Consider the following 9,547-nt stretch of genomic DNA (forward strand, 5'->3'; position numbering starts at 1 on the left):
AATGGGACCTCCACCCCTCCATACTGCTGTGCAGTTTGCAGAATCCAACACCCAGAGGTGAATTAACGTGAGCAGGAAAACGTCCCTGAGCAGCCCGCAGAGACACAAACACACTGCGCTGACTCTCATGGTAGCACTTGGGTCTAGCAGAGTGCCCTCCCTTCCTACATGGAGCTTGGTGAGCTGTGCTGGTGGAGAGCAGGCTGTCCATGTCTCCTTCCCCTGAGTCAAGTCATGAGCAAAAGGTTATATTTATGGCAGATCCACTTACAGCCTGACCAGCTAGAAAGTAATATTTTCTAATTCCTGCTCTGCTTGATGATTTCCTGCTGTTATTTCTTCAACTGCTCTTCATAATTCATCTGGCTAACTCTATACCAGTTTCTTCCATAGCTGCTGTGAGAAGTTCAGGCTCTTCTCCCTCTTCTTCCAGAATCGGTCAGTGCACAAGGATGTTGCCATGGCTCCGTGGCTGCCATGGACTTCACTGATTTTTGGCTGGTGGAGCTGAGGGAGGTATTTTGCCCAAAGCATCTCAGAAATGTTTGTGATTTCAGTTTCCAACATGACTCTGAGCTGGGGAATGAGAACGTGCCAGGAGTGTCAGTGACAGCTTTAGAAATGGATTGTTTGCATAAACTTGAAAACAGTACAAGCATAAATGTATTTCCTTTGTTTAACTTTTCACTCTTGTTTACTCATCTCTGCTTCTAAAAGGCTTTGCAAGTAAACTCTGCAAATCTTTAAGTTTCACAGGCATTAACGGGGGCTGGGAGTTCTGGGATCGCTCCTTGGCCCCGCCGTCCGGGAGCTGAGGCGCGGGGTAGGGCCATAAGGCTCTGATCCACAAGCTACCAGAACCAGCAGGAAAATTTTTACTTACTTTGCCTTGGAAACCTCGGTGCCCTTGGGGTTTCATTGACTCCCCAAGGACAGCACCCATCTCCTTGGTGCTGTGAAGTGTTGTCCGTAAAGCTCTGTGAGCCTCAGCTCCCTCTCCACGTGCTTCAGGGGTGTGTGGGCAATGCAGAAAAGTGATCTGGAGAACCAAGGTTTCCTCAGTGCAGCTGATGAAAATAGAGACTTCTATGGACTATAGCGTTTGTTCTTTGCTAGAGAAAAACTACTTAGGCTGTGAGCTTTTGAGGGAAATAACTGGTTTTTAGTCCCATATTTTGCAGCACCAGTGCAGTGGAGTCCCGGTCCATGCATGCTGCGGAGGAGGGAGAGGAGCTTCAACTACACAACAAATGAGAATCCAGGTCTCCTGTTGCCTTTTATAATGATTCCCCCTCCCCTGCATTGTCTAATCAATCACCTTATTAAGCCTGTGCATATACCTCCGTTTGGGCTGTCCTTGTTCTGCATGGATTTAAACCTGATGGAGGCATCGGTGGATGACATTTTAAATGGCTCCTGAAATGACCAACTTTCTCATTGCCTCTTATGGCAGCTATAGGGGATGACAAATCCTCTGGATCAGCACTGCAAAGAAAGGGAGGACCGGGAGAACATGCAAGCCTCTTGCTTTGGAGCTCACAGTTAGACTGGAAAGGCCTGAGCTCCCCATCCCATAGTTATACACATCACTGGTCCTGGGGAATTTATTTCCTGTGATTGCCACTCATCTGTGGGAGGAAGGCTTGAAAATCAGTTCAGGCAGAAGTGTTTGGGCCTGGTGCCTGCCAGGTACGTTGAGCAGCCCGCATGTCCTGGGCAGCTTTTGATGCCGCGGAGACCAGAGGCAGCTATAAACGGGCTCTGGAGCACAGAGAACGGTGCTTTATAACCAGTGGCTCTTTTGGGACTCACAGACTGCTCCTGCGGGGCCTCGAAAAGTTAACAGAGAAAATTGTCGGAAGGCTCAGATTTGCCCTGCAGGAGTCCATGCTAGCACTCGAGTGTTCATAGGATTTCTGCAGTTCTGGTATGCTGGACACGACTAGCTCAGAAAAAAGATCTGCTCTTGCAGTTAAGGCTCTGAACCAATGTGTGCAAAAGCGGGGTCCTCTCAGATTTCCAGAACAACACTGGACAAGTTAATTAAGCCCAAATCTGCAAAGAACACTTTGTAGCTTAATTCCTGTTGAAATAAATAGGAATGAAGTGTATGAACATCTTTGTGGATCTCAACTGTTCTGAAATGAAAATTTTGTTAACTTTCTGCCTGTCTAGTTTATTTAGACGAAAAAATTGTGAATGTAAGGACTGTTTTCTCAGTGCACATGAATGGAGCCTGGCATGAACTTTCATAGAATCATAGAATCATAGAATTGTTACGGTTGGGAAAGACCCTTAAGATCATCGAGTCCAACCGCTAACCTATCACTGCCAAGTCCACCACTAAACCATATCCTCAAGCATCACATCTACCCCTCTTTTAAATACCTCCAGGGATGGAGACTCCACCGCCTCTCTGGGCAGCCTGTTCCAATGCCTGACAACCCTTTCGGTGAAGAAGTTTTTCCTAATATCCAACGTAAACTTCCTCTGGCGCAGCTTGAGGCCATTTCCTCTCGTCCTAAACTTTGTCACAGCCAAGTCCTCCAAGCGCTGCCATGTCAGATATGTCACAGAGTCTTGTGTTAAATGAGCAAGAACCTGCAATGTGACAAATGTTACACCTGCGGTTTTGGTCATTGTTTTTTAGCCTGTTTTCCTAAAAGGAAAGAAAGATTTATGCAGTCATGCTCTGGGTGGCTGCTTGGGTGCGTGGGTCCCTGTCCCTGCTTTTTGCCCCCATCACTCTCCACCCATAGGCCAATTTCACCCAAATCTGGGAGAGTCTCAAAAATATTAACTTTTAACAACTTTTATGCAAATATATGGCCAGGCATTGGAGAGAGACTTAATTACTCCTCCTAGCACAGGGAAAGCTAAGTTCAACCCTTATTAAACATCAGAAATGGAAGAAAGCAGGAAAGCAGGAAAAGGTTAGAACACAGTGTAATGTGAGTGAGTACCAGACATTCACCCTTCAATTAAAGACACAATTCTATGTGGATTCTCTAGTGTTTAGTATGATGCACAGCGGGTGATGATTTTCTTTCTGCTGGAGCACACCCCACTCTCCCATGAGGATACTCTGGCATCTTACACAGGGGAATGTCACACTGCAAGCACAACTCAGCTAACCAGTCAGTCATCCACAAAGCATAAATCTAAAGGGACCCAGGCTTCATGAGGCCCCAGAGCTCGCACAGCTCCTCTTCCTCTTAAGTGCGCACGTCAGCACAGAGAGGCAGCTTATGGAGTCTGAGGGTCAGTCTGGGGATCTCCAGACACTTCGGGTCAAGCAATTTCTTGCATAAATGACCCCAGCAAGGTCAGGCTAACGATGACCCTGTGGGACTGCTCGTGCCAGAGCCACCCACCATTGCACAAACTCTTGTCCTCAGCAGGTGAATCCTCCTACCTGCCTCATGTCCTATCTGAGGAGCTGTGACTAATTGCAGTTGCTGAATCTTGCATGTAATCGATACCTGCTGCCAACATTTTATTTCTCTGAAATTGTCTCTTGCATCAAAATAAGCCCTGTCAGTCTTCTGACCAACACAGGTTTCATCTGATGCCACACATCTTATAGAACAATATACGGTTATTACTTTTCCTTTCTTTTTTAAAGACTCCAGAGGTACCAACAGCCCCTTTTCCAGACACAATCCTTGGAGTAGAATATTAACCCAGTGCATTCACTAAGGAAGGATGTTTTTACACACCTGTAACGTATGTGGTCACCCTGGATCTTTTCCTTGTCTCCCAAACTAAATAGCTGGGGTAGGTGGGATGCTAAGCAATATTCAGGCTTTGGGGAGCCCCTGACCTTGTCAGATGTGTGTTAACATTGTCAGGTGCATAAAATTATTTGGCGTAACAGTGTGGTGGTTGTCGCTTTGCCTAATCCTGCCTCCTTTACCTGTCCGTAAGTCAGTACCACCATCTGCTCTGAACGCTGTGCCCCAGCTGCTTGTCCCCTGCAACACTGGCTGAAGCCTCTCCAGGGCTCCATGCTGGATCACCTAGTGGCCATGTGGGGCTGCCTAAGAAGCAAGGAAAGCCCTTCTTACTCCCCGAGGTTTCCTTCTCTGCTAGATTACAGCTGCAAAGAGAAAAGCTGCTTCTAAGCTTGGATTGTGCATAAAATGGTAAAAGCTCCGTTGCTATCATTGCTCCTGAAGGATGACTAATGTGAAAGTACTTTTTCCTGAGCTGCCTGGTAGGTCCACATTTCGCCTTTGTTCAGTAAAGCACTTAAGCATGTGCTTAAAATTAAGCGCGCTGCTGACTGAAGGCCTTGGACAATAAATACACTACTGGAAAAGTATCTGGACCATACATTTATTAGTCTGTCTAAAAGCCCTGTTATTTCCTCTTCAGTTCTAAAGTAAATCACGTTTTCAAAAGCCACAGTTGTGGGTAAATGTCTGATTTTGATAGGCGTTGCATATTGCAGCTATTGCTGATTTTAAATAAACTTATAGATGCTCAGTACATCCGCAAATGAGACACAGCTTGGCTCCTTTCAGTGGTCTGGTGTTTTTTGAGAAATCTCTCTTTGAACTACCCATCTGCAGGCTTTTTCTTTTTACTGTCTGTGTGGCCATCCTGCAATTACCTGTGGGTTTATGATCCTTCTCTAGAGAACAAGTTGGTTGGACAGTCTGACGATAAAGAACTGACGATAAAGAAAGATGGGGGTGATAAAATGGGGCAGAGTATGATATCAGTTACAAGTGTCACGAGTGTCCCTCCACATCTACACTGCTGCAACTTTGCTCTGGATCTGGCTCCAAGACATGCCATAAACAGCCATTTCAATAATTTTGGAGTTTAGTCTGTTGAATAAAAATGTACTGTCAAGGGTTGGGGGCCTTTGTGACTGCAGTGAAGACAGACTGGAGTGAGCAACTCATTGGCAAAGTAAGTGGAAGGTAAATCTGTGGGAGTGGGGGGAAGAAACTAAAACATGTTTTTAGAGGGTTTATGGCTAGCAAGTTATTTCCTTAACCCCTTGTTCATGCAGTAAACAATGAAGGAGCCATAGTTGCCTTGAAATTAACTGACCATGCAAAGAAAGGCTGTAATTCCCCCAAGCGGCAAAACGTTTTGGGAACCTGCTTGAAACACTCTGAAAGGGCTGGGGAAGTTCAGGTGAGTGCTTAAGCCCTCTTGGAAAACTGGATTTCTATGAGGTGGAGGGAAAGCAGATCTCCAAATTCTTGTTTTCTTCTGAGGTCTTTGTTCATAAATGCCATCTTTCATTATTCCTGTGCAAGGTCAAATGTTCAGTGCTGTGAAAACCGCTGAAAATAAACAAGCAGAGAGAAGGATTCAGGAGCTGAAGTGAGCACACACAAGTCAACGTGAATCACTGGCGTTGTCCAAATCTGAAGTCAGTGCAGAGCTGGGCCTTCAGTCAGCTATTTTTAGCAGTCAGGAGTGCAAGAGCACAATCAGTCTATATTTACATCAGATAATATTTGTGTTTAGCATGTAATTACCATCAACCCTATTTACACATATAATTAACAGCTTGACATCGCATCCCGCTGGGTTGACATCTGTAGAATTCAAAAAGGGCTCAGGATCTCCAAAGAGTGTTTTTGTTTCAGGTTAGACGTGGTCTGATTGTCTAAATTAAAGACATGTCAAACCACATGAAAAGTTCAGGACAGAAGGTAACCACACAGGACGTGGCATGCGGGCCAGGTAATCACAGTGGTGGAAAGAACGGCCACACTTGTGAGGAGCCTGCTCCTCTGCAGGCTTTGGAAAAAAAATGCTCCTTTTTTGTTTTTAGTAGGAAATAAAAATTAGTAAATGCAACCCCTGGCTGCAAGGAAGCACAAATAAAGCAAACCAGATGTTCATTAGCTAATCACTTGCAATTTTTTCCCCTCTTGTTCTTCATGGAGGAAAAGAAAATTGAGCATGTGGGAACTTGCCCGTTGAGAAAACATTTGGATCTTCAGTCATTTATCTGTTTCACCTCTGACTCGGTTCAGGCCTCCATTAAAAGGCAGGCGGGGTGCTATCAGAAAGAAAGGTCAGCGGGGATCACTGCAGATGCTTTTCAGCTGGGGCAACCCTTGAGGCTATCCTTGCTTTTGTGGGCACGGAGAGTCAGTTAAAAACAAACCAGAAAACCAAACAAAAATCCAGGGAGTGCAGCGGAGCTTTGAACTACATCACTTGTGTTTGTCTTATTCCTAAATTACAGTGTCATTTTCGTACAGCGCTTGTTATAATCACATACGTACATCAGGAAGTGTGTTTATTACAGTGAATACCAATGAGTCCCGAATGGCAAGCTGCTTATTTCCCAGCGTTATCAAAGTAACATAACCTTTATTCCCTTTGCGTTGATGTAATTTTCTTTTCCTCCCTGCTTATATTGAGGCAAAAATAGGCGCAAGTTCATACTGCGATCAGTGGATTTTATCAATAATAAAATACTAGTACATAAAGCCGCCTATGTGCGTAAGCATCAAACCACATCCCTCTCTGTAGTGGTGTTATTACAGTAACTCAGCCAACACCTCTTTCATAGTGGTACTTGCTTCGTGCTTTAACAACATTAATTTAACAGTGTTAATTTTAGTGCACAATGGCATAACGATTCCTAGGAACCTGGCACTACACAATAGGTCGGGAAGGTGTAAGATCTTGCCTACCAGCAAGCTGAACCATCCTCATCATATCTTGGTCACCGTAGGAAAGCTGGCTCACTAGCAGCTGGTTTATTTGGGAGCGTTGGTCTGGGAGAGTTCAAACTGGTTTCCTCTGTAAGGGCGAGGCTTTATTTGCGTTTTATTTTCCTTTCATGCAGGTAGTACTGAAGTTCTTGGTCATTCTGCTCCTATGGGAAATGAGCTCCACATCCATGGGCCAGCTGGCAAGAGGGTGCTTATGTGGGGGGGTCTCTGCTGAGGCCAGCGGACCTGTGGCTCCTGAGGGAAGTAGATTTCAGGAGAAGTCACCGTCAGAAAGAGTGAGGTGGCATTCTGAATAATTTGTGTGAGCCCAGGGAGAAGTTATGCCAAACCTGGCAGCTTTTTGGATTAGATAGCTGGGCTTTCAAGGTAAGAGGAATGCAATGGGCCATACCTGTCTGGACATCAGTAAATCATTTGGTGTTGTGCCGTTTGCATGTTTATCACACAAATTGGAGATTAGTACAAGTACTGTTCAGATGCTTGAAGAACTGTCTGAGTGACCACAAGAAGTACCGTTAAAAGGGAAAGTATCTGGCTGGGTATATGAGCGGAGTTCTTCAAGGATTCTTCTTGAGGATGGATCTCATTTAATATTTTCATGAATGACCTTGGCACAAAACATAGCATGTGGCTGAAGTCTGCTGATGACACAAACTTGGGAGACGTGCCATACAGAAAGAACTGGATGACCTTGAAGACTGGAGTAATAGAAACGAGATGAAATCCGGTAGTGCAAAATGCAAAGTCATGAGTTTAGGGGGTAATAAGAATTTCCACTAGAAACTGGAGACTCGTCAGCTGTAGATGACAAAGGAGACGAAACACATGCGGATAGCTCAGTCACAGGATGGGATCTGAAAAAGGTATGTGCAACTTCCAATATATCCTGGCAGGTGTTTCTTCCTGGAGAAGGTAGGAAGGCCATTTCTCAGGAACTGGTGAAGCCTCATGTGACATCCTATGGAGAATTCTGGTCCCCAGATTCTTGAAGAGGGATTCTTGACCTGGGCTGCACACAGAAAAAGATAGTGAAGATGCTGGGAGGATGGAGAGCTCATCCTTTGAGAAAAGAATGAAAGAGCTAAGTTTTTAACCGAGACAAATGAAAGCTAAGAAAAAGGGTGATGGAAATACATCTATACATCAGGCTGGTAAACATCAGAGGAAAATAAGCTAAGTTAAAGAACACAAGGCTAAATGGGTACAAATTGGCCTGAGTACACTAGGCTCAAATCAGAGGAAGGTTTGTGACTATGCAGAGCAGGGAGGCTCTGAAACAGCCTTCCAGTAGGAGCTGAGGACAAAACCCACCTTGTTACAAGAACAAGCTTGGCATGTTTGTGGAAAGGATTATAACACCTGGGCTTAGAGGATATGGACTTTGGAGGTTGTTTCCTGGGGAGTACTGAGCCTTGAATGACTCGGCTTTCAGTGTGATTTAGACCACTGGTCATATCAGAAATCTTTTCATGGCTAGTAATTTCCTTACCTGGACAGGACCTTGTTTTCAAGGGACTAACATCATATTTGGTGGGGGCAGTAAGCCGAACATGCCTCAGGGTGCTTTAGTATTTACTCAGGTTTGTATAGTTAGAGGTTGGTGGGAATCAGATGTTTTATGTTTGGACTCCCTTAGTGTCTATGTGATTAATCCGGTTCAGTTAATGGACACTGCACTCAATCCTGTGGTTTCTGTGTGTTGATTCTGAGTGTGGTGTGTATCTTATGGGTGTTTGAGTTGGTTTATGTTCCTGGGTGTCTACATGACCTGATTAATACTCCCAGGTTAATGCAAATGCAAACAGAGACCACAAAGGAAGGCCTGGCCAAAAATTGCATATTGCACAGCCTATTGCAAGGCTATCACTGTGTTCATCAGATAAATAGGAAATGAAATACATTAACCCAGCAATGAACGGGGAGTACAGTTGTTAGTCTTGCCATTGGTGGCTAAAAATTAAGTATTTAGGTCTGGAGTAGCAGTAACAGATAAATATCAGTATAGTTATTTTCAATTACTAGGGAAAACCAACTCCTTGTCTTTGTTGTAACCCTTGTTGTACCCGCTGAACAACCTTTCCATGGGGGTCAAAGGGACCTTCCATCCTTGCCTTAAATGTAGTCATTTCTACTCCAGAGCTGAGAAACTCCAGTTTAAACAAACCTGTCTGTCCTCTAAACTGAATTTCCCAAGGCAGGTCAAAAAACCCCCATGGGCTGTTGAAAAAAACAAACGGAAAGAGAAACTGAGAGAGATGTCGGTGAAAGCCAGGCTCTGGAAGAGCTAGCAGGAATGTCTCCAGCCACTCCTACGGGGGGTAAATTTCACAGGTGCTTTTGAAAAGTTGGCTATTGATTTCAAAAGAGAGGAAAATAAATTAGAAGAAGTTAGAAATGGTTTCAGAATAGGAGATTTCTGACCCTGCATGTAGCCTGATGCACTGACCTCACGCATCCTGGGCAGGTGCTGGAAGCAGAAACCTCCAGCTGGAAAGGTGGGCTCGTTGCACTGCTGCGACTGGGTCTTACAAAGCCCCACACAAGCTTGTCTTGAATCAGCAGGCACTTGAATGTCTGAGAGACAGGAGGGTGCTGATTGTTCCATCTATTTCAGTGGCTCTTTCAGGGTTAAAGTTAAGCATGTGCTTAAGGGCATTGCTGGATCAGAGCCAGCCTAATCTACCTTACTAGATGCTGGCCCAAAGCAATTCCTGAAAACTCTTTTCTTTCCATCAGCCAACCCCTTGACTTGCAAACTATCAACTATTCCGAGCTGCTTAGGCTGATGTTATTTTCTGCTACCTTGCAGTTTCCTGCAACACTGTGATTAG

The 9,547-nt window shown here is 44.8% G+C and overlaps 1 long non-coding RNA gene across 1 annotated transcript in view; it reads left to right on the forward strand.

Moving 5' to 3' along the window:
- Positions 1-5,146, forward strand: part of LOC135314957 (uncharacterized) — a 103,933-nt gene extending 98,787 nt beyond the window's left edge. The window contains exon 6 of the long non-coding RNA XR_010374369.1: positions 5,024-5,146. This is a non-coding gene — a long non-coding RNA (uncharacterized LOC135314957). The remainder of the gene's footprint in view (positions 1-5,023) is intronic.
- The last annotated feature ends 4,401 nt before the right edge of the window (positions 5,147-9,547 follow it).

Source organism: Phalacrocorax carbo, chromosome 9 (genome assembly GCF_963921805.1).
Source record: "Phalacrocorax carbo chromosome 9, bPhaCar2.1, whole genome shotgun sequence".
NCBI lineage: Eukaryota > Metazoa > Chordata > Aves > Suliformes > Phalacrocoracidae > Phalacrocorax > Phalacrocorax carbo.